The sequence below is a fragment of the Monodelphis domestica genome, chromosome 3 (assembly GCF_027887165.1).
Source record: "Monodelphis domestica isolate mMonDom1 chromosome 3, mMonDom1.pri, whole genome shotgun sequence".
Classification (NCBI taxonomy): Eukaryota; Metazoa; Chordata; class Mammalia; order Didelphimorphia; family Didelphidae; genus Monodelphis; species Monodelphis domestica.
In genome coordinates, this window is record NC_077229.1 from 102,860,211 (window position 1) to 102,886,766 (window position 26,556).

General features: G+C 38.6%; 1 protein-coding gene across 2 annotated transcripts in view; it reads left to right on the forward strand.

Moving 5' to 3' along the window:
• The window catches only part of LOC100018308 (TBC1 domain family member 20-like), a 51,894-nt gene that overhangs the window by 910 nt on the left and 24,428 nt on the right, over positions 1-26,556 (forward strand). The gene's annotated exons all lie outside the window — the stretch shown is intronic.

Below are 26,556 nucleotides of genomic sequence, written 5' to 3' on the forward strand. Positions count from 1 at the left end.
GCCTTGGGGCTGATGGAGTAGCTATTGGGGTGAATCAGAGTTTGCATATTTATTGATTAGTCCACCCCTGGGCGTTCTGGGGCGTTTCAGGAAGAAAACCCCAGCGGAGGAGAAGCCTCGCTATCTCCCTAGAAAGTTCTTATCTCGAAGTGAAAAGTAGGGAGGGTACAGAACAGTATAAGTGACGTAAATCCAGAACAGTAGATACAGTACAAGTGATTAGTAATACGAAACTGTATAAGACTGACCTAAATACAGAACAGTGCAAGACGATGATAATTGATTAAGAATATACAACTGTTTAAATGCTTAGCAATACAAATTTTGCGATGTATGCCTAGGTAGTGCTAATAATACAGTGCTAATAATAATGAAAAATATGAGACTTCAGAGCATGAGGGTCCCGCTTCTATCACTGCCCACCTGCGTCAAGAGGATAAAATACTTCTAAATTTGGCATTTAAGGCTTTCTATAATCTCACTCTAACCTGACTTTCCGGCAATATTTCTTATTACTTCATGAACTGTATATTCCAACCAACCTGAACAATTTTCTGGTCTCTGGACTCTCGTTACATTTCCCCAGGTCATTAGTCATGCCTAGAATGCACTTTGTTACTCAAGGCCTGTCGAAATTATTCTGCCCAGAATTCCCAGAAAGAGGGAGGAGTGAACATAACTTACTAAATTCAACTCCCCAAAACACAAATACAATAAGGAGAAAGAGAACAAGAAAGGAAGAATAAGAAACAGAATGTAGGGGGGGAAATTTCAAGGAAAAACTAACGGAACAAGGAAATGAATAAGCAAAGAAAAAATAACAGATCCCAATACAATGGAGTAAATATGAGGTAAAAAGAAAACAATGAAAATCTTGAGTTTTGAACTGTAAAGTAAGGAGAAATGAAGAAACCAAGGCTCAGGGATGTTAAGTAATGTGCCTAAAGTTACAAATAATAAGTGGCATATTTGACTCCTAAATCAGTATATTTTCTACTGTACCATGTTTCCCTTTTCCAGAAGGAAAGAACACAACTATAATAATAACTATGCTGTTAGCAAAAGTAATGGACATACCACAAGATCCTCCAGAACATTTAAAATTATAATAAGAGCTGTAGGGGGCAGCTGGGTAGCTCAGTGGATTAAGAGTCAGGCCTAGAGATGGAAGGTCCTAGGTTCAAATGTGGCCTTAAACACTTCCCAGCTGTGTGATCCTGGGCAAATCACTTAACCCCCATTGCCTAGCCCTTACCACTTTTCTGCCTTGTAACCAATATGCAGTATTGATTCCAAGATGGTAGGTAAGGGTTTTAATAATAATAATAATAATATCTATAAAGAAAACTCAGCCATCTATAAAATTGGAAATAAGCTTATTTAATGGAAAAATAAGAAAATGAAAATTGATAAGATGTGAGAATGGGAATGGACTAGAAAATTTCTGAGAAATAGGATGACTCAATCAGAATAAAAAAATACAGAAGCAGAAAAACAACAGAGCCAACTTGTTTTTTTAAAAAAATAAAACTCAGAGATTTTAGCTCTCTATAAAATCAAAGCAACAGTTAAAGGGCTGAGATCAGCAAAATAAGAATTTTTTGTTTCCTAGAAAAAAGAAAAAGCCTAAAGATGTAAATGTTGTATTATAGGTATATGGAATACTATATTCTAGAAATTTGTCTAAAAGTATAAGAAACAGAGTGAAAATGTGTAGAATCTTAGGATATTAACAAAGAGAAATTCTAAATTTGATTCTATAAGAAATATAATCACCAAGTTTCAGAGCTACACTGTCAAGGAGAATTTTGCAAGAAACCAAGAGGATGCATTTCAAACAACAAAAAAAATACCCATTCATATTGTGCAAGATTGCTCAATAACAACAAAAATTGAAAAAAGATGTATATAAATAAAATGTGATATACTGAAAATCAAAGGGAAGAAGAGACATGCATCCTAAAATTGCTTTTCCTGAAAAACTCATTATACTCTATTAAGAGAAAAGATGATTCTTCAAAGAGTTCAGAAAGTTCAGTTCTTTCCTGTTGTGAAATCCAGAAGTAGGCAGGACATTTGGCGTGCAAATTGAACAAGAGGAAGAAATAGTCATCTAGATTTGAATGCATGTTGTCAATAAAGGATGAATCAGTCAGTCAAAGTTTTAAGTATATAAGTTTACTGTAGTAACTTTTAAGTCCCTGGTTAAGGCTTATTGAAACTGCAGGGAAGAATACCTTGAAAAGGAAACACAATGAAAGAATCCAGTGGTATATAAATTTGATTGAATACTCTGCCAGTTTAAAAAAAAAATTGAGCACAAGGGGCAGCTGAGTGATTCAGTAGATTGAGAGCCAGACCTAGAAATGGGAGGTCCTGGGTTCAAATATGGCCTCAGAAACCTCCTAGCTGTGTGACCCTGGGCAAGTCACTTAACCCCCATTGCCTAGCCCTTACCACTCTTCTGCCTTGGAGCTAATACATAGTATTGATTCTAAGTGGAAGGTAAGGGTTTTTAAAAAATTTTTGAGCACAGCTCTTATAATGTATGTATGTGTATATGTGTGTGTGTTATATACAGATGAACATTATAAAACATTGAAAAATATAAATTTTCAAAAGTGAGATAATAGTATATACAGCATGGCATAGTGGAGAGGAAGCCAGCCTCAAAACTAGGAAGACTTGGTCTCAAAGGCTGCCTCTGACACATATTGGTTATGAACAAGTCAACTTAACCTTTCATTGTGCTGGGCAATTCTTAAAATGATATATTAGGACGAAGATGCTGATCTGCAGTGGGAGAGGGAGTTTTTTCACGTGGGAGTTCACAATATCAATAAAACCACAGATCTGACTACTTTCCTACTAAAATCCTTAATGAGAGCAATGTGATTGAGTTTTTTAAAAATTTTGACAGCAGTGTAATTTAGCCATTTGAAGGTCTGATTCCAAGTTCAATATACTTAGTTCCTTGGATATAATGACTGTCACAGCTGAAAATGAGTCCTCCCAAAGATATGTACATCTTAATGGAAGCAGTTCACTGCCAACCTGAAATTTTGCAATCCCAACCACCAATTATGTAAAGGTTTTTGTTGAAAGTCAGCTAATACATTTCCATTTTCATTGTACACAAGTCAGAAAAAATGTTGCATTTTTAAGGTTTTAGTAAATGGGTTCAAAATCCACTGAAACTTTCTAGAAGGTTTTAAAAGAAGTTAAGAATTGTGCTTCCAAGTCTTTAAAGTTCATGGCTTTAAAAATGGGGTGTCTTTGAAGTGAAGGAAGCAAACAGTTGTAAATGCTGCTTAGGGGGTTAAGGAATATAAGGTTAAAGAAGTAAACAAATTGGCAATTAAGAAACCATTGATAACTTGAGAGAGAGAAGAGAGAGAGAGACAGAGAGAGACTTTGCTGTTTCAAATGAGTGGTGAGATTAGAAGTTAGTATTTAGAAGAAAATTAGATAAGAAGAGGCTTGGAATATACTGTACACAGACCCAAAGAATTTAGGCGAGAAGGGGAGGAAAGAGAAATGATAACTGGCAAATGTGAACATATCAAAAGATGGCATACACAAAGTGTTTTGAAAATCTTAAAATGCAATATAAATGTTTTAGCTATTACTATTATTATCTGGTGAGAATTTTTAAAAGATAGAGAAGGTGTATTCATAAGTAGCTGGGAAGACACCAGATAGGACATGATTAGAGAGAGAATGGAGATGATAATGGTGGGAAATATGCTAGGGCAAACAGTAGAGCTCAGGATCAAGTGTGCATATAGAAGGGTTGACCTTGGCAAATAGGATGTCCACCTCAACATCAGAGACTGAAGTAAAGGAGAGTATAGTTTGGAAGAAAGTCAGAAGAAGGAGGGGCAAAGAAGGCATCTCTGTGAATAGTCTCAATTTCTTCAGTTAAGTACCCAAGTTCTTTGGCAGGGAGGGTAAGGGGGAGGAGGTACCAAAAAAGAAGGAATGAAAGTAGGCACCCAACACTCATCTTTGAGAGTGAGAGTTGGGATAAAGTTTCTCAGAATCTACATGAACTTGAACTATATACAGGCATTCCACTGGTCTGGTAGTTTGGTAGGATAGAACCTATATTTCATCAATATAGGGAATTCCCAGGCAAGAAAACTCCCTCTACCAAAGCAGATTGCATTCAAATCTGGCCTCAGACACTTAATAGCTATGTGACTCTGGGCAAAGCACTGTTGGCCTCAGCTTCCTTATCTATAAAGTGAACTAGATAAGGAAATGGCAAACCACTCCCAATATCTCTGCCAAGAAAATCCCAAATGGAGCCACAAAGAGTCAGACATGACTAAAAAACAATCAAACAACAACTGCAACTTAGAGTCTTAGAGAATTTTCTCCAATCTTGAGAAGCTAAGCAATTTGCTCAGTCACACAGCCAGTATGGGTCAGAGGTAGCACCTGACACTGCCTCTCATCAGTTGAATAACCCTTTTGAAAAAATGGGAATATTTTGGAATGATCTGGCCTTGATAAAGCACTTCTGCTCCTCTGTGCTCACCTTTCCTCTCCTGCTCTGCTTCTGACTCTCCAGATTCAAGGTGCTTTAGCTGCCGGCTCACCCTGGAACATCCCCTTACTATAGTGGGCTTTCTTCCCTCTTCCTCCCTTTTCAGCTCTCTTTTCGGTATTGTCTTTCCCTAATAGCATTCTATTGGCTCCTTCAGAACAGGGATTGTCTTTTTCTTTTGCATGCATATCCCTATCCCTTACCCCTGTGAGGAAGAAGAACTCACTATTGCACAAAAATTGCTGGTGAAACTGAAAAATAGTGTGGCAAGAAACTAGGCACAGATTCACATCACACCATATATCAAAATCAAAATGGATACATGATTTAGAAATAGTGAAGTCATAAATATATTAGGGGAGCATAGAATAGTTTACCTTTCAGATGTATGGATAAGGGAAGAATCTATATCTAAACAAAATATAGAGAACATTATGAGATGTAAAATAGATAACTATGACAACATTAAATTTAAGAGGTTTTCCACAAATGAAACCAATGTAACCAAGATTAAAAGGGAAATAATAAATGGGGGGGGGGGGGAAACTATAACAAGGGTCGCTGACAAAAGTCTCATTTCTCAGAGATCTAGGAAACTGAATCAAATTTATAAGAATACAAAACATTCCTCAATTGACAAATGGTCAAAAGATATTGACAGTTCTCAGATGAAAAAAATTAAAACTAGTCATGAAAAAATGCTCTAAATCACTATTTATTAAAGGATGTAAATTAAAACAACTCTGAGGTGTCACCTCACACCTATCAAACTGGCTAATCTGACAGAAAAGGAAAATAATAAATGTTGGCGAGGATGTGGGAAAATGGAGACACTAATACATTGTTGATGGAACTGTGAACTGATACAATAATTCTAAAGAGCAATTTGGAATCATGGCCAAAAAACTGTGCATACCCTTTGACCCAGCAATACTGCTACTAAGTCTGAATCCCCATGAAATCATAAGAGAAAAGACCTACTTGTACAAAAATATTTAGAGCAGCTTTTTGTGGTAGCAAAGAACTAGAAACTGAAGGATATCCATCAACTGGGAAATGACTGAACAAGTTGTGGTACGTGATTGTAATGGAATTCTATTATGCTGTAAGAAATGACAAATGAGATGATCACCAAAAAACAAAACAAAACCCTGGAAAGGCTTATATGCAGTCATACAAAGTGAAGTGAGCAAAATAAGGTATGTAGTAATAGCAAAGATTACTAAATGGGAACAGGTGGGTAGCTCAGTGGATTGAGAGCCAGGCCCAGAGATGGGAGGTCCTGGGTTCAAATGTGACCTCAGACGCTTCCTAGCTGTGTGACCCTGGGCAAGTCACTTAACCCCCATTGCCTAGCCCTTGCAGCTCTTCTGCCTTGGAACCAATACTCAGTATTGATTCCAAGATGGAAGGTAAGGGTTTAAAAAAAAAATTAGTAAAAACTGAATTTCTTAATTATTATTAGCAATGCAATGATCCAGGATGAAGAAAATGCATATCAATTGTATTATTTATTAGTAATATTTTTATGTGAAATCATTTTCCCCTTAGCCTGAGGTCAGGCTAAAATAACCTGCTTCCAAGCTAAGGTTACTCCCAGCACCAACCTCTCCCCCTTCAAATCTATCCAACTCTCTGGGACTTTTGGCCTTTTGCTAAGACCTTGAAAGGATTAAAGACAAGGCTGATCAGCTATGGTGAACTCTGACCCATTTGAAAGTAAGGTGGACCAGCTAAGTGGTTGGGAAAAGGGTTTACTCTTTAGAAAATTAGTGCATTTGCCCTTTTCCAATGCTACAGAGACTTGAGTTCTCCATTATCTTCCAATATGACCACCAGTAGGTCAGTACTTATGTTCAATAGTTCTTTTAGTAACTGAGAAGACACTTATAGGCCTAGAGCCTTGAGTTCATCTTAGATGAATCGTCTGTTCCCTCGGAGTCATTTTTGTCCTGTTCTCTAGTGTGAAGGTCATTCTCCTTGGCAGAGAAAACAGAAGCAAAGTAAGAATTGAAGGGTTCTGCTTTCTCTCTCTTGTCAGGTAACATCATCCCATCCACCCTAAAGTAAAGGTTTTATCCCTTCTTGGAGTTTCCTCTATTAGCTATGCATTACCTCCTACATGTAGGTACATCTGAAAGCTATGTTCTATCCTCTCCTCTCCTTTCCCTCTTCTATTTTTTCCTTTCCTCTTCTCTCCTTTCTTTTCCTCTTCTCTTTCTTTCTCTTTCTCTTTTTGCCTCTGCCTCTTTTTGTGATCTCCTCAGCTGCCATCAGTTTGTTTCTCATCTCATCCCTACGCTCATAGCTCCCAAAGTTGCATATCTAGCTCTACTCTCTCCCAAGCTTCAGGCCCCTATTTCCAACTGCCTGTTAGATGTATCCACCTGCATATCCCATAGGCATCTCAAACTCAACACCTGCTTACTCACCTAACTTCCCTGTCTCTGTCAAAGGTACCACCATCCTTCCAATCACCCAGGTTTCCAGCCTAGGAAATCATTCACTCCTCATATCCAATCAGTTGCCAAGTCTTACTGATTCTACTTTCTCAGCTTCTTTCACATCCTTTTTTGCTTTCTCTCCACTCACACCATGATCACCCTAGGCCAAGTCCTTATCAACTAACTCTTGCCTAAACTTTTACAACAACCCCCTAATTAGTCTTCCCCCTCCAGTCTCTCCCCTTTCTAATCTAACCTCCACATACAAGTGTTATCATGTCATTCCCCTCCTCAAGGAACTTCAGTGGTTCCCTATTGCCTGTAAGATAAAATGAAAATTCTTGTTAAGACTTTTAAAGCCATTCACAATCTGGCCCTAGCCTGGCTTTTTTAGGTTTGTTGCACATCTCTGCCAATTGTGAAATAATGGAACAAGTTGTGGCATAACGGATGAATACAATGGAATTTTCTTGCACCCAAACAAATGGTTAATATTAAGGATTTAGAGACATATGGAAAGACATGTATGAATTAATGCAGAGAGAATTGAGCAAGGGCTTATTGATAGCCACAATAAGGATGAAACAGGAGAACAACTTTGAAAGATTTCTAACCTCTTGCCACAATAGGGTTCTCTGGTCAGAACTTCCACCCAGGCCTGCCATGTCTTTTTTTTTTTTTTTAAATCCTTACCTTCTGTCTTGGAGTCAATACTGTGTATTGGCTCCAAGGCAGAAGAGTGGTAAGGGCTAGGCAATGGGGATCAAGTGACTTGCCCAGGGTCACACAGCTGGGAAGTGTCTGAGGTCATATTTGAACCCAGGACCTCCTGTCTCTAGGGCTAGCTCTCAATCCACCCAGCTACCCAGCTACCCCCACCCCCCACCGCCATGTCTTTATACCTCTCCAGGCTACCCTCTAGACTTTCTCTACAATGCCCTGTGTATGATACCTTCTTCACCCACTCTTTTCTCCTTTCTCCTTCTCCCTTTCCAGATTCCTTTTATGTCCCATTAGAATATAAACTCCTTTAGGGAAGATATTATCTTTGTTTGAATTTGTATTGCTAAAGCTTGCCAGAGTCTCTGGGCTACTGTGTAAGTATGTAGTAAAAACTAGTGACTGACTGACTGAGAAGTGACAGACTAGAAATTTAGAATCAGACATGCATTTTCAGACAAAGCCAATATTTTGATTTGTTTCATTTGATTATAAACATTTGTTAAGAGGGAGGCGTTTAGTTTGGGGTGTGGATGAATGAGTAGGAATTAGTTATAGACACAAAGAAAGGAGCATCCATAAGACATTTTTAAAAATATGTCCAAGAAGAACTATTCATACTATATTCTGCATTTTAGGCACAAATCTGCCAGAAACAATTTAAAATTAATCTGACATTTTTATACTAAATTCAAACTTTTTTTAAAATATTTTATTTTATCATTTCCAAGCATTATTCATTAAAGACATAGATCATTTTCTTTTCCTCCCCCCCAACCCCGCATAGCCTACGCGTAAATCCACTGGGCATTACATGTTTTTTTGATTTGAACCCATTGCTATGTTGTTAATATTTGCATTAGAGTGTTCATTTAGAGTCTCTCCTCTGTCTCCTCAACTGCTGTATTCAGGCAGTTGCTTTTCCACGGTGTTTCTACTCCCACAGTTTATCATCTGCTTATGAATGGTGGTTTTTTTTTTCTCCTGGTTCCCTGCAAATTGTTCAGGGACATTACACCGCCACTAATGGAGAAGTCCATTACGTTCGATTATACCACAGTGTATTAGTCTCTGTGTACAATGTTCTCCTGGTTCTGCTCCTCTCGCTTTGCATCACTTCTGGAGGTCGTTCCAGTCTCCATGAAATTCCTCCACTTTATTATTCCTTTTAGCACAATAGTATTCCATCACCAACATATACCACAATTTGCTCAGCCATTCCCCAATTGAAGGGCATCCCCTCGTTTTCCAGTTTTTGGCCACCACAAAGAGCGCAGCTATGAATATTTTTGTACAAGTCTTTTTGTCCATTATCTCTTTGGGGTACAGACCCAGCAGTGCTATGGCTGGATCAAAGGGTAGATATTCTTTTGTCGCCCTTTGGGCATAGTTCCAAATTGCCCTCCAGAATGGTTGGATCAGTTCACAACTCCACCAGCAATGAATTAATGTCCCTACTTTGCCACATCTCCTCCAGCATTCATTACTTTCCTTTGCTGTTATATTAGCCAATCTGCTAGGTGTGAGGTGATACCTCAGAGTTGTTTTGATTTGCATCTCTCTGATTATAAGAGATTTAGAACACTTCTTCATGTGCTTGTTAATAGTTTTGATTTCTTTATCTGAGAACTGCCTATCCATGTCCCTTGCCCATTTATCAATTGGAGAATGGCTTGATTTTTTGTACAGTTGATTTAGCTCTTTATAAATTTGAGTAATTAAACCTTTGTCAGAGGTTTCTATGAAGATTTTTTCCCAGTTTGTTTCCCTTCTGATTTTAGTTACATTGGTTTTGTTTGTACAAAAGCTTTTTAGTTTGATGTAGTCAAAATTATTTATTTTACATTTTGTGATTCTTTCTATGTCTTGCTTGGTTTTAAAGCCTTTCCCCTCCCAAAGGTCTGACATGTATGCTATTCTGTGTTTACCCAATTTACTTATGGTTTCCTTCTTTATGTTTAAGTCACTCACCCATTTTGAATTTATCTTGTTGTAGGGTGTGAGGTGTTGATCTATTCCTAGTCTCTCCCACACTGTCTTCCAATTTTCCTAACAGTTTTTATCGAATAGTGGATTTTTGTCCCAAAAGCTGGGATCTTTGGGTTTATCGTATACTGTCTTGCTGAGGTCGCTTTCCCCCAGTCTATTCCACTGATCTTTCTTTCTGTTTCTTAGCCAGTACCAAATTGTTTTGATGACTGCTGCTTTGTAATATAGTTTAAGGTCAGGGACTGCAAGGCCCCCATCATATGTGTTTTTTTTCATTATTTCCCTGGATATCCTTGATCTTTTGTTCTTCCAAATGAACTTTGTTATGCTTTTTTCTAAATCAGTGAAGAAGTATTTTGGTAGTTCAATGGGTATGGCACTAAATAGATAAATAAGTTTGGGTAGGATGGTCATTTTTATTATATTGGCTCGTCCTATCCATGAGCAGTTAATGTTTTTCCAATTGCTCAAGTCTAGTTTTAGTTGTGTGGAGAGTGTTTTGTAGTTGTGTTCATATAGTTCCTGTGTTTGTCTCAGCAGATAGATTTCTAAGTATTTTATTTTGTCTAAGGTGATTTTGAATGGGATTTCTCTTTCTAGTTCTTGCTGCTGAGCTGTGTTGGAGATATATAGAAAAGCTGATGATTTATGTGGGTTTATTTTGTATCCTGCAACTTTGTTAAAGTTGTTGATTATTTCAATTAGCTTTTTGGTTGAATCTCTAGGATTCTTTAAGTAGACCATAATGTCATCTGCAAAGAGTGATAACTTGGTCTCCTCCTTGCCTATTTTGATGCCTTCAATTTCTTTTTCTTCTCTAATTGCTACTGCTAGTGTTTCTAGTACAATGTCAAATAGTAGAGGTGATAATGGGCATCCTTGTTTCACTCCTGATCTTATTGGGAATGCGTCTAGTTTATCCCCATTGCATATGATATTAGCTGATGGTTTTAGATATATACTGTTTATTATTTTTAGGAATGACCCTTCTATTCCTATGCTTTCTAGTGTTTTTACTAGGAATGGGTGTTGTATTTTATCAAATGCTTTTTCTGCGTCTATTGAGATAATCATGTGGTTCTTGCTGGTTTGCTTGTTGATGTGGTCAATTATGTGGATGGTTTTCCTAATATTGAACCAGCCCTGCATCCCTGGTATAAATCCTACTTGATCATGGTGGATGATCCTTCTGATCACTTGCTGGAGTTTTTTTGCTAGTATCCTATTTAAGATTTTTGCATCTATATTCATTAGGGAGATTGATCTATAGTTTTCTTTCTCTGTTTTTGACCTGCCTGGTTTTGGAATCAGTACCATGTTTGTGTCGTAAAAGGAGTTTGGTAGAAATCCCTTTTTGCTTATTATGTCAAATAGTTTATATAGTATTGAGATTAACTGTTCTCTGAATATTTGATAGAATTCACTGGTGAATCCATCAGGCCCTGGGGATTTTTTCTTAGGAAGTTCTTTGATGGCTTGTTGGATTTCATTTTCTGATATGGGATTATTTAAGAATTCTATTTCCTCTTCTGTTAGTCTAGGCAGTTTGTATTTTTGTATATATTCATCCATATCACTTAAATTGGTGTATTTATTGCCATATAATTGGGCAAAGTAATTTCTAATGATTGCCTTAATTTCCTCTTCATCAGAGGTGCTGTCCCCCTTTTGATCTTTAATGCTGTTAATTTGCTTTTCTTCCTTCCTTTTTTTAATTAGATTGACCAGTACTTTGTCTATTTTGTTTGTTTTTTCAAAGTACCAGCTTCTTGTCTTACTTATTAAATCAATAGTTCTATCACTTTCGATTTTATTAATTTCTCCCTTAATTTTTAGGATTTCTAGTTTGGTTTTCTGCTGGGGGGTTTTAATTTGATTGCTTTTGAGTTTTTTCATTTGCATTTCCAATTGATTGATCTCTGCTCTCCCTAGTTTGTTAATATAAACATTCAAGGATATGAATTTACCTCTGATTACCGCTTTGGCTGCATCCCAAAAGGTTTGAAAGGATGTCTCGCCATTGTCATTTTCCTTGATGAAATTATTAATTGTTTCTATGATTTCTTCTTTAACTAAACGATTTTGGAGTATCATATTGTTTAATTTCCAATTGGTTTTAGATTTGGTTTTCCATGTACCATTACTAATCATTATTTTTATTGCCTTGTGATCTGAGAAGGCTGCATTCATTATTTCTGCTTTTCTGCATTTGTGTGCTATGTTTCCGTGACCTAATGTATGGTCAATTTTTGTGAATGTGCCATGTGGTGCTGAGAAGAAGGTGTATTCATTTTTATCCCTATTTACTTTTCTCCATATGTCTATTAATTCTAATTTTTCTAAGATTTCATTCACTTCTTTTACCTCTTTCTTATTTATTTTTTTATTTGATTTATCTAAATTTGATAATGGTTGGTTTAAGTCTCCCACTAATATGGTTTTACTGTCTATCTCTTCCTTCAATTCTCCTAGTTTCTCCATTAGAAATTTGGGTGCTATATTATTTGGTGCATACATGTTGATTAATGATATTTCCTCATTGTCTAAAGTCCCTTTTAACAAAATATAATTACCTTCCCTATCCCTTTTGATCAGGTCTATTTTTTGCTTTGGCTTTATCAGATATCATGATTACCACTCCTGCCTTCTTTCTGTCAGTTGAGGCCCAGAAGGTCTTACTCCATCCTTTAATTCTGACCTTGTGGGTGTCAACCCGCCTCATGTGTGTTTCTTGAAGACAACATATGGTAGGGTTTTGGATTCTAATCCATTCTGCTATTCGTCTACGTTTTATGGGTGAGTTCATCCCATTCATGTTCAAAGTTATGATTGTCATTTGTGGACTCCCTGGCATTTTGATATCCTTCCCTAATTTTAACCTTTTCTTCTTTGGCTCTACCTTTTAGTCCAGTGATTTACTTTGAATCAGTCCCCCTTGTCCCCTCCCTTGATGTTTCCCTTTTTAGTCCCTCCCTTTTTGTTCTATCCCCCTCCCCTTCTCTTTCCCTCCCTTTTTGTTTTCCCTTTCCCCCTCCCCCCCTTGGTTTTCCCTTCTCCCTACCCTTGTTGGGTAAGATAGAATTCAAGATCCCAATGGATCTGGATGTTTTTCCCTCTCAGAGTTGATTTCCCTGAGATTAAGGTTTAAGTAAAAAACCCTCTCTTCCTCTCCTTCTTATAGGAGTTTTCTTCCCCTCCCCTTCCCACGTGAATCTTTGTGTGAGAAAGATTATTCTATTTGGTCTTTCTTTACCCCCTATTTATACATTACATTTTCCCCACATGCTAGTATACATAGATTGATAGAAATGTAGTCCTTATAGAAGAGAGTTTGAATAAAGGAAGAAGATAACATTTTTCTCCTTTCCCCTTTCCTTAATATTTACCTTTTCAGGTATTCCTTGCTCTTTGTTTTTCGGTATCAAACTTTCCACAGAGCTCTGGTCTTTTCTTTGCAAAAAGTTGGAAATCTTCTATTTTGTTGAATGCCCATACTTTCCCTTGGAAGTATATAGTCAGTTTTGCTGGGTAGCTGATTCTTGGTTGAAGACCCAGCTCTCTTGCCTTTCTGAAGATCATGTTCCATGCCTTATGATCATTCAGAGTAGAATTTGCAAGGTCTTGTGTGACCCTGATTGTCATTCCTTTATATATAAATTGTCTTTTTCTGGCTTCCTGTAGGATTTTTTCTTTTGTTTGAGAGCTTTGGAATTTGGCAATTACATTCCTGGGAGTTGTCTTTTGGGGGTTTAGTGTAGAAGGTGTTCTGTGAGCTCTGTCAGTGGCTGTATTACCCCCTTGTTCTAGAATCTCTGGGCAATTTTCTTTGATTATATCTTGTATCACGATGTCGAGTTTGGTGTTTATTTCTGGCTTTTCTGGAAGTCCAATTATTCTTAAATTATCTCTTCTCCCTCTATTTTCCAGATCTGTCACCTTGTCGGTGAGATATTTTATGTTCTCTTCTAATTTCTTGGTGTTTTGGCTTTGCTTTATTAATTCTTGATCTTTTACACGATCGTTGTCTTCCAGTTGCCTGATTCTGGCCTTTAAAGCCTGGTTTTCCTTTTCAGTTTGGTCACACCGGTTTTGTAGATGCGTGAATTTCTTTTGCATTATTTCCCACTTTTCCTCCCAGAAGGCTTCCATCTTTTTGGTCATTTCTGATTCAAGTTCTTCATGGGTTTGTGGAGAGTTTCCATTTCCTTTGGAAGGTTTTGGAGCATTTTCTTGTATATCGTCTTCTATCTCCTCTGTAGTTTGTATTTTGGCTCCGTAGAATGTGTCCAAAGTCTCCCCTTTCTTCTTATTTTTCTTGGGATTTTGGGGTTTCTGTGCTTCTGTGGAGTTTGCCATCTCTGAATGGGGAGGATTAGCTTTTCTTATCTCTGTCTGGTGTTCAGAGGCTTTAGTCCTGGGCAGATTGTCCATTCTATGAGCTTTCCCTGGGTTAAACTGAGTATGCCTTAAGGCAATGACTTTCACTGGAACTGGAATGGAAGGGTCGGACCAGGGGGCCACACTCTCCCCCGGCTCTCTCTGTTTCCCTGCTGCTAAGGTGCCCCCTCGACTGGACTGGGTCGGGTTGCTTTCCGGAAGTTGCCTTCAGAATAGCTGGCCGTGAGGCTGTCTTGTTGGCCCTGAGGGTTACTGTTGTTTCAGACGACCCTGCTCACTGAGGGGGGAGGGGCCGTGGCTTCCTGGAGCCTTGGACTCTGAGCTCCTACCCCTTAGGTCCTAGTGATCTCGGGTTCTGGCTTTTGAGGGGGGCCGTACCTTTTGATCCAGGTCCAAGTCCAGGTCCAGGAGGAGGATTCCCAGGGTCTATGCTGTTGATCGTTTTGAATTTCGGCGCCTTAGGAGCTTATAGTTTGAGATCGGTCAGGAAGGGTTTCCGGAGATCTGAACTTTAGCTTTCTCTAAGCCGCCATCTTTAAATTCAAACATTTTTAACTTAGAGACTGGCATAATCCCTTCCCTGCCCTCAGACATCTTTCTACACCAAACTAGGTGGCACAGTGGATGATTGAGGGTCAAGCTTGGAATCAGGAAAACCTGAGTTCAAATTTACTGTTAGGAACTTACTAAGCTATGTGACTCTGGGAAAGTCACTTAATCCTGTTTGCCTCAGTTTCTTGCTTTAGGACAAGAATACACATAAGTTATGAGTTTGCCCATATCACTTGAGAGGAAAGATCCTGATAGTGAACTATCACCTAGATGCAGCTATAGATTTCTTACAGAAGATATGTGTGCATGCATGCTTTGAGGATAACAACGAAGGGTATCTATGACAAGGGAAATGAAAGGACTTAGACCTTATTACAGAAAGTGATCCTGATAGTACAGATCTGGTAAGAAGGAATGTTGTTTATTCAGCAAGTCTAAAATATGATTGCCTTTTTTGGAACTATGCCCAAAGGGCTTTATATGACTGCCTGCCCTTTGACCCAGCCATAGCACTGCTGGGTTTGTACCCCAAAGAGATAATAAGGAAAAAGACTTGTACAAAAATATTCATAGCTGCGCTCTTTGTGGTGGCCAAAAATTAGAAAATGAGGGGATGCCCTTCAATTGGGGAATGGCTGAACAAATTGTGGTATATGTTGGTGTTGGAATACTATTGTGCTAAAAGGAATAATAAAGTGGAGGAATTCCACGGGGATTGGAACAACCTCCAGGAAGTGAAGCAGAGTGAGAGGAGCAGAACCAGGAAAACATTGTACACAGAGACTGATACACAGTGGTACAAACAAATGTATTGGACTTCTCTCCTAGCAGCAATGCAACGATCCAGGACAAATCTGAGGGACTTATGAGAAAGAACACTATCCACATGCAGAGGAAGAACTGTGGGAGCAGAAACACAGAAGAAAAACAACTGCTTAATCACATGGTTCAATGGGGATATGATTGGGGACATAGACTCTAAATGATCATCCTGGTGCAAATATCAATAATATGGAAATAGGTCTTGATCAAGGACACATGTAAAACCCCCTGGAATTGCTCATTGTCTATCAGAGCGGGTTGGGGGGAAGGGAGGGAAAGAATGTGATTCTTGTAACCATGGAAAAATATTCTAAATTAACTAATTAAATAAAATTTTCCAAATAAAATAAAATAAAATATGATTGCCTTCTAGAAGAACTTTATAAGCTATTTGAATACCTGATGTGTTTTCTATATCTGCTATGAGTCTTTTTGTGGCACTTATGCATTTTCTTTATATGTTTATGATCTCATGTGAGTCTTTTCTATGAAGTGAAATAAAGGTACTCCCATACCTTCTATCTATATTGTTACCTTGAGTGCTTAGGTAGGAACTGGGGACCTTTTTTACCCACATTTGGGGAAATCTAGACAAGAGTTTTATTTGGAGATTTCTGAGGAATGACTTCATAATAAGGCAAAGAGAAATTGACCCTTTTGGGGGTAGTCCCTAGATTAGAGACTGTATAAACCCAGAGTCTCAGGGGCTCCTGGAATATAGGTTATAAATAGATAAAGAATTCACAACAGTTCCTTTGGAAGGAACTAAACTCAGAGTTTGCCATTCATTCTGGTGAATCCATAGCTCTCTCACTGGGTCTTACCTGACCTCTTCCAGATTCAAAGTACCCCTGGTGGTTTTTACTTTCTCTGAAAGGCAACCATACCTTTCAGCTGCCAGATTCGTAGACCCTTTTACGTTGGACCTACACTTTCCAAATGATTCACTGCAATAGTGAAGCATATGATTCTGGAGGGAGAAATGGTAAAATTCTTATCTGCTCCCTATTTTGTGACCTTTCACATTCCTCTGACTGCAGATGTGAATGAGTGAACGTCTTCTTTCTCCAATAGAGAAGAGCTCTCTCCACAGCTCCCTTTTTTCCTAGGTCAGTCCTTTGACCTCTTTAACTTTAGGAATACTCCTAAAGCAAACCCCAATGTTGTGTTATCCTGATAAAGTTCCCTTTTCTAGCTAAATAGGCATGATCCCTGAGACATAAAAACCCTCCCTCCTCTGTATAAGTGGTTGTTGTTCTCGAGTATTGTTCATATTCCCGTCTTGTATCATATAAGTAAACACATTTCTGTTTCTGTAATAACTCTGGTCATTGTCCTGACCTCTGACATCTCTTGGTCTGGAAACTCTACTATCAGGTCTTCAATCACTAACCTGTGCTCAGAAAGTTGTGAGCCAAAACATTTAATACCCATGTTCTTCTGCCCCAAGGCAGCCAATTGCTATCCCTGAGGGGAAGAGGTTCTTTATATGTTCAAGCTTCTCATATATACCTTTTAAAGTAATAGAAAAACAAAGGACCCAGGACAAAGACCTCTGTTGCATACTGGTCTGTCCTATGAACAGGGAAATGGAAAAAAATTAGAGAGCTCTCTATTGATTGTCTTCAATAGACCAATAGAGACCTAGAAACAGTTACAATAATTAGCTAATTTTAAGCCTAGGAGCAATACAATGGCCCCTCAGCTCCACATAATTCCCTCCTCTGCTGCTTTAGAAAGTTTATATTAAACAAAAAATTAAGAATACTATTACAATTGCTTTGAACCCCCAGTAAGGACATTCCTAATGTTTGAACAGAGGTTTGGCTCTCCACCTTAGTTTACATTCACATTTATATTTATCTCTTGCTAACTCTTTGCCTCTTTATAGTGGAAGCAAAATTCAGGTTACCAGAAACATTGTTACCTTAGTGTATCATTACAGTGTCTATTAATAGGCCCTGGAAGGGAAATTGGAAAAATAGTAAAACTTTTCTTGGAACTTCCCTCAGTCCTTGTGGAATTGGGTACAACTGATTGGCATAAACTTCAGTTCTTTCTTCCAAAGATGAGATGTTCACAGGTCAATAGCCCTCCTCAGTCTCCTTCCTTCCTTCCTTCCTTCCTTCCTTCCTTCCTTCCTTCCTTCCTTCCTTCCTTCCTTCCTTCCTTCCTTCCTTCCTTCCTTCCTTCCTTCCTTCCTTCCTTCCTTCCTTCCTTCCTTCCTTCTTTCCTTCCTTCCTTCCTTCCCTTCTTTATTTCTTTCTCTCTCTCTCTCTCTCTCTTTCTTTCTTTCTTTCTCCTTCTCTCTCCCTCTCATTCTATCTCTCCATCCTTTCCTCTTTCCCTCCTTCCTCTCTTTCTTTCAAAAAATCCTACCTTTAATCTTACAAATGATACCAAAAAAAAATAGTAAGGGCTAGCAATTGGGCTTAGGTGACTTGCCCAGGCTCATACAGCTAGGATATGTCTGAGGCCAGATATGAAAACAGGAGCTCCTATCTCCAGGTCTGACTTTCTATTCACTGAGCCACCTAACTGTCAAGTCTCATCCTTTTCTAATCCAACTCAATCCTACTTTCTCTTCCTCCTCTTGTCAGTTGTCCTAGTGTTGCTAACAACTCTTCAGCTCAGCTATTGATATGCCCACTCCTTTACTGCTAGACTTTCAAAAACTCCTTTTTCTGTTCTGAACTAACTTTTCCTTTATACTAGTTCCTCAGGGATAACCAAGTTCCTCATTTAATCAGAACAGATTTCCTGCTGTACCTAATCAAAATATTTCTGATCAATTCCAAGAAGAGTTGCTCACACCTAATGAACAATTCTGTGTTCTCCCCTGATAAATGGCAGTAGGTTGATTTAGTTTATTTATTTAATAGAACCTCCCAGGAGTTGGAGTGTAACAAAGGTAAGAGAGGTCCATTTTCCTGAGTTCAAACTACAGTCCCTACCTGGCTAAACTCTACTTGACTGAATTAAGAAAGTAGTTACTCTATAGCTAAAAAAAAAAATAGTCACTTTGTTCATCCTGTTATATCCATATAAAATCTTCCCTAAATCACTTATCATGATTCACTGGGGAATAATAGATCCCAAACCCACTCCTTACTATGCTCCCCTCACAACTTGCCTTTGTTTTTTTGGTTTTGCTTTTTGTTTTCCCAAATAGAAACTGACTGCTGAAGTATGACTTTGTAGGTAAATAACTATTCTATCTTAGAAACTTTGGAAAAGAAGGGAAAGAAAACCAGGCTTAGTTTGACATGCCTCCTAGTCTGGGAAAAACAAATTCCAAGGGGTTCACAGAAAGAACAGGTAAGCTGCTATGTTGGGGCAGCTAAGTGGTGCAGTAGATAGAGTTTCAGATCTGGAGTAAAAAAACACATGAGTTCAAATCCAGCCTCAGATACTTACTAGCTGTGTGACCCTGGGCAAGTCACTTAACTCTGTTCGATTCAGTTTCCTCATCTGAAAAATAAGAAGGAAATAGCAAACCACTGCAGTATTTGTGCCCCCCTCCAAAATATAAATTGGGTCATAAAGAGTTAGACATAACTAAACAACAATAGTGAGATTTTATGGAACAGGCAATGGAACAGTCTTCAAGACTTAAATGGTCAAGAGGAGTAACGTTCAGACCTTTTTTACTTAAATATAAGAGCCCAGAGAATGAGAAGACAAATGATCCCGATGCTTGACATACCCTTTGGCTTGGTATACCACCATGGTGAAAGCAGAGACAAGGAAAGCTGTATCCACCTATATAAATTTGATATCCTGGGGGACCACAGGAGTCCATCAGATGGGAAATGGCTCAAAAAAAAAGTCATAGAGCAAGAATATAATGGAGTATTACCATCCTGTAAGAAACAAATATTAGTTTAGAGAAGCATGGGGAGGTTAATGTGCCAGGTGGAGTGATCAAAACCAGGAAAATAATATAAACAATAACTACGATGATGTAAACAGAAAGAACACTGTATATGATTAAGATAACAAATGTGGGTTTCTGAAAGTAGAAGAAAATGTCCCTTCCTCCTTTTGAAGAGATGGAAGATGATTGTTTGGAATATTACTCATAATGTGTAAGGGTTAAAATAGGGGTTTTGACAAAATAAGAGAGCAGCTTTTAATAACTTAAGTTTTAATGAGAATATAGTAGAGTTGTAAATTAATATTATCCTTTTAGACCAGAGAAAAGAAAACTTCTAGCTGCTTTTAACAATTAACAATTTCATTTTATTAAAATAGAGATAGTAAAGGAATATAGTAAAAGGAATATAGTAAAAGAGGGAAATATAGGAAAGAGGCAGAGAAAGAAATTTTCCTATCTATACTAGTTATCCCCAAACTGCCTATAACTACTATCTAAAACTGTCTATATTTACCTATAACTACCACTAATAACAACCACCCCATACTGTTCCAACCCAATCAGGGTTTAATCCAACCCAAATTAGGTCTGTCAACAAAGACCAACCACCACCAAAAAGTTCAAGAAAGTAAAAAAAAAAGTAACAACCCAAACCAAAAGCCCCAAACCCAAAAGGCAAAGTCCTCTAAAGGCTAAAGCTAAAAGCCAGTAAGCTCAGGCCCGCCTTTATATTCCAGCAACTAAATGCCATCCACTAACTAATTACCAACCACACCACCAGCAACCAATACCCAATGACCAATTCATGCACAGCAGCCAACTTCCCCACAACTGCCAGCCCTAAGGGTCAGCAACTGACAGAACACAACTGTTAGCAACTGACCCCTCCCCCTCCCCCCTGCAATGATCAGCAACTGACAGGCTGACCAACAGATGCTGGGCCCCTTTTATAACCTTCTCCTATCTCACTTCCTGTCTCTATGGTTTCTACTTCTTGTTACTGTGGGCTGGTTAATACCTACTATAAGTGTTAGAATTAATGGTTTGACTAAATATATGAAAATTATAAATCTTTTATTTACAAAAGAGGTGGAAAGAGTGAAAGCAGAGGAATACAAAAGGGTAGACAAGACATTAACCTATCTAACTAAATATTGTTCCAGTGCTTGGCTCAGTGAGGACTTGTTAACCTTCAACCAGAATTAAACTATCTCCAGAAGACAGGAAAGGAAAATCCGCTATCCACTCACTCAAGATCCCTTTAAGAGACCAGTCAAAACAATGACATGAGCTGAAGATGACAGCCAAAGTCAACTCCTTCTTGGAGTAACTCTCTTCTTGGAGTCCACTCTATCTAGCCTCAGAAATTCAGGGCCTTTTATAATGGCTTCTTGTCTCCTCCTCTCTTCACAAAGGCCAATCACAGCATCCAAATTGTCTAGCACTGCTCAAGGGTCAGTGTTTGTAGGAACTAGTTCATACCTTCTGAAGGGTTAACACCAACTAGGCAAAGAGAATAAAGGATTCCCTTTTCACAAGTGTGAACAAAGAGGACCAAGAATTTCCTTTTACACTACACATCTCTATGGTAAGAGGATCTTCAGGTCCCCTGTTAAAGAAATTAAAGAATTCCTTTTTACAACTGTCAGATATATTAGAGTGTGGGTTGTTTTTTCAGCATTGGTTTTCTCTCTTTATTTTTTTAAGATAAGTTTTTATTGTTTTATTTTGCTTTTTACATAAACATAATTTTCCCTTGTGTCCTTCTTTCTCTCCCTCCCAGAGAGCCATCCCATATAACAAATGGGATTTTCTCTTTGTTTTTTAAAAATGAGTTTTTTCTTGATTCTTTTTCTCTACATCAGATAGTTTTCTCAAGTGTCCTTCTTCTCCCTCCCAGAAATCCATCCTATATAACAAATAGCATTTTTTCTTTATTTTTTCATCTCTACTACAAGGATAGTTTGATAAATGGAAGGAGGAATATAACCAGAAATAAGTGTCATGTGAAAATAAGTTAAAAAAATTTTTTTAAAGGTAGCAAATTTTCATTTATTAGAGTTCTTTAAGGAAAACCTGATTGACTTCTTGTTGGGTATGGTGAAGAGAACAATTCATTTTCCTCTTGCATTCATTGTCCTCTGAGATTCCTTCCAGCTTTGAAGTTCTGTAGTTCAGCTACCATTCTCACATTTCAGTCCTATTCCTGGTGGAGAGTCACATAGAAATGGTTCTAGGAAACCAATAACAGGCTTGGGCCTGTGCTGGCTATGGTTGGGAGGGAGTGGAGATGGAGTGGGTAGACAGAAGGAATCTGGGATTGTGGGATTATAACAAGAGCTACCAAATCACATGGCATAAACCTATCCTGAACTCATAGAGGCAAGCAGCTCAGAACAAATACCAGCCAAAGGTCCCTCTAGGGGAAGCAGAGATGGATTGCAGAATGAGTCAGAAGCCATGTAGCTTTTCTCCTGGCTTGAAGGACATGCCTGTGATGAAAATTGAGGAGTGAGAGGCACATAGGATAAAAGAAGCACAGCCCACTCCTAAGGAAACCCTTAGTTTATTATTTTTTTTTTGAAACCCTTAGTTTAAAAGCAGACAACTGCCCCACCTTCAGATAACTTTCCTGTCTACTCCTACCCTCGAATACATGAGTTTTTCTACAAAGGGAGTTTCATCCTTGAAGTGTTTCCTTTTCAGAGGGAGAAAGAGCAAAATCTGCGTGCAGTTATTTTGACTCCCAACTTCCACCAAAGGGGCAGGCTAGGATACCAGAGGGAACAATACTACTGTTCCCATCAGGTTTCTAGGGTTAACCTTGAGGGGTTGGGATTTTTAGTGTGTTTTTTTAACCTTCCATCATAGAATCAATACTGTATATTGATTCCAAGGCAGATGACTGTTAACAGCTAGGCAATGGCGATTAAGTGACTTGTCCAGGGTCACACAGCTACACTTGAACCCAGGACTTCCTGTCTCTAGGCCTGGTTCTCAAACCACTGAACACCTAGCTGCCCCCTGAGATCTTTATTATTGTTGCTCATCAGTTCCATGTAGTATGCCTTGGACAAATCAGCCAGTTGACATCAATTAGCTTTTATAAGCGAGAATTTATATGAGATTTTATATGAGAAGATATTAAGAAGTACAAAAATTACAAAACATTCTTGAAAACAAAGGTGCACTTTTCCCTCTGCACATACCTATTCCTTGGCAAGAATGGGATCAAACTTAAAACACAAATGTAGTGAGGCATAAATTAGAGAACAAATGGGGCCAAGGGAAAACTTTCAATTACGGAGTCCTTTTTTCTAGTTGAGGAGTCCCCATCAAGTAACTTCAGTGCAAAGCATCTCTAAATGATAAATCCCTCCCTTACTCAATTAGCATTGCATTGTTCAATTCAATGCATTGTTGGACTGGGTCAAGGCAGACTGGTGGCTCCTCACTGGACTAAGTTGCTTAGTGCCACCAGCTCTTCTCTTCCAGAAAGGCTAGCCTTGATTGAGTGGAGTTATCTCCCACCCCCACCCCCCAATGGGGACTGTCAGGTATTTATTCTCCTATGATACCTTTTCTGATTCCTGTGTTGCTATAATATGGATAAATGGATTTCTCTGCTATTCTCTTTGGCATAGGCATTTTGTGGGAAAAGAGTCATCTTGGAAATATAATTTAGGATCCTTCTTCCTCTCAAAGTAATCAAAAGTTAAATAAAAGCTGATCATATCTCCTAGCCTAACAATATAATTCTAGCTTGGGAGCCCCCCTCTCTGAGGAGAGCAGTGTGGCCTCCAGCCCCATCTTCTTGCTTTCCATTCTGGCAGGAATCAGTCTTCTTTGGAGAAAAGTAGGGGGGGGGGCCAAAGGTAGAGATGTCTACACTGCCTCTCTTCAAGGCACCCAACATGTGAGTCCCTCTCTATACATGGGGCCCACTCTTATACTTGGCCTTTGAAAGTGAGTTTCTGTTGGCCCTGTAGGGGACAGTGGGCAGGTTGCTACATCAGACAAACTAAGAATCCTTTGCTGAGCAGCCATTGTCTTGTGGAGCAGTCATTGGAAAGTGGATTCCTGGGTTCTCATGCTAGAGAATTTGTGTTTGCCATTTTGATACAGGAAAAAGAGAAAGATTCATGAGTGGGCCCAAGGCTCCTTGTATTATTGGCAATTACAACCCCTGCTAACTACTGTGGTTAATATAAGTGTCAAGATAGCCGACATTAGACTGTGAGTGATGATAGTAGCCATGACTTGAACCAGCATTTGTGAGAATGAGGACCTATGGAGCAACTATTAGTATAAGTGACTGGATGAGGGGGGCAGCTGGGTAGCTCAGTGGATTGAGAGCCAGACTTAGAGATGGGAGGCCCTGGGTTCAAATTTGACCTCAGAAACTTCCTAGCTGTGTGACCCTGGGCAAGTCACTTGACCCCCATTGCCTAGCCCTTACCACTCTTCTACCTTGGAACCAATACACAGTATTGATTCTAAGATGGAAGGTGAGGATTTAAAAAAAAAGAAGTGACTGAATGAGACCAGGAGCAGAAGTAGAGGACTCAGTTGAGTTGGGAGTTCACCCTGCCAGGGTGCCAGCTATTGTGAAACTCAGAAGAGTAATTACAAGGCAGGGACACCAACCTCTCTCCTGTGCTGCCCTTGCCTTCCTGTCTAAACTCCAATGTCCACGGGAGGAATGCATTCCCCCTCCCTCCTTCCTGGCTCCCATTCCCATCCACATACCCATGAGCACATACTTTCCCCCTTTGATTCTGCTACATGAGCTCTGGTGTTTTTTATCTTTTCCAGGAACCAAAGAGCTGAATGAAAGTCTGGTTGAGAGCAACACTTCATAGAGGAACATTTAACTAATTTTCTTTCATATTTTGCAACCATAGTTCATATAATTCCTCTGATTAAATTTAGAACTTGGTCAGCAATTACAAAAAACTTATGGGAGCTTATGGGAAGGATGGTGTTCTGAGCATGTGTAAGCCCAGTGCCCTCTGGTGGCAAGTGGTGGTTTGTAGGAATGAATGCTCATGAATATGAACCAAGGCCTGATGGGACCCCCTTGGGTCAAGGCTCAAGTAGAGCATCTCATGATGGACAACCTACATATTGAGCTCTATTAGATTAATAAATGATACCCTTGTTGTCTTGTAGATTTCAGGAAAGCCTACAGGGGAAAGGAGTGGGTTAATATTTTTCCTAATATATCTATCTCCTGTCACATGGTGGTACACAGCAAATGTCACATGGGCCTACCTCTGGCCTATAAATATGATAGCATAGAACCCAACTTAGAAGTACTAAATCAATGTTTATTGAATAATGATTAGATAAACACAAGATGCAGGTAGTTCTTCAGGGTTCCTAAATTCGGAATCAAAATGTAATAGACTTTTCTACTAGCAGCAATGCAATGATCCAGGAAAATTCTGAGGGACTTATGAGAAAGAATGCTATCCACATCCAGAGAAAGAACTGTGGAAGTAGAAACACAGAAGAAAAACATATGATTTATCACTTATTATATACATATATATATATAATATTAACATATTATATATTATTTATCACTTATATGGGTATGGGATTTGGGTTTTTATTTTTTAAAAAATATTATTACAAAAATGAATAGTATAGAAACAGGTATTGAGTGATAATATATGTATAACCCAGTGGAATTGCTTGTCAACTCCAGGAGGGGGGAGGGAAGAGGGGAAGGAGAGAATATGAATCATATGACTATGGAAAAATACTTAAAAATAAGTAAATTTTAAAAAATAAGGTAGGGATCAAGAGATATCAATGTTTATTGAAACATTCTGGGCTTGCTATGTTCCAGGTACTGGGCTCTCAAAGGATGTCAGAGGAGTGGGGAAAAGGAAGAGGTTACAGGTCGGGGCTTGGGCTGAAGGGGAGAATGGGAAAAGCAGACCATGTCATAGCTGAGATTCCCAAGGTGCTTTCCCAGTCATCAATTGTTCTCTGGGAGCAAGATGTTATTTACACAGACCTGTATATATCATAAGGGAGAAAGAAGGTACCTAGGAATAGCTAGGATTTATTTCACAGGGGAAATAGGATTACCAAGCACTGTGGGGTAGCAGGATGTTGTTGGGCAGTAGCCCACATAGTCAGCTAGAATATGTTCTTTTGTTTCATGCATAATTTAAGGCTTTGCACAGGTGACATCCAGAATATCCTCTTCCCTCTATCTTTATATAAAACCATTCCATGATAATACATGTATAACCCAGTGGAATTGCTTGTCAACTCCTGGAGCTGGGAGGGAAGAGGGGAAGGAGAGAATATTAATCATGTAACCTTGTGTATATTTTTTATAAAATCCAAGATTTAAAATTTTTGTTTGAGAAAATATTTCAGGAAAAGAAGCTTGCTTACTCCTTGAATCAAGAAAGTGAACTGTTTGGAGAAAGTGCCATAAAGAAACCTCCACTGCATCATAAGATCAAGAATGAACTTTGGGTTGTAGTGAAATTGAACTCTGTGTGTGTGTGTGTGTGTGTGTGTGTGTGTGTGTGTGTGTGTGTGTTTGTGTAGGGGGGGGTATTAAATGCATTTATTTTGAATGTAAACTCTCATGTCAAAGGGGACTGCCTTCTAATTGCCTTTTAATCAATGTGCCTAGCAAACATTGGTTTTGCTCTCTCTCTCTCTCTCCTATTTCCCTCTTATCTCTAATTATTGTAGTTTTCTCTTAGAAAGTACAATATTGTATGCACCTTTAGTTAGGAGACCTTTAGAGGTATGACACACTCTTGTGTGTGAATCTTAAAATTTCTCAGACTTGTGAATCTTAAAAAAATTCTCAGACTCTACCTTAGAACATTTGGTTAGGACGATTCCCTATTTTAAAACAATGAAGGGACTTTGGTCAGGAATGTGGGAACTCTAACATTACTCCACCCATACTTAGGCATACTTTAGGGGAAGATAAAGTTGTAAACTCCTGATTGAACAATGAAAAGTCCCCAACCCATACTTAAAGTGAAGCAAGAACCCTTAAGCTAGGTCTATTTTTAGATCTAATACAAAGGGGTGCTAAGTACCTATGAAGATCAAATTAATCAGGCAACTTGCAAAGGATAAGATTAGTTTACTCAGGTGTGAATTACTCAAAAGTTTTAGTTTACTCAGGTGTGAATTAAGAATGGTCAGCCCTTTGG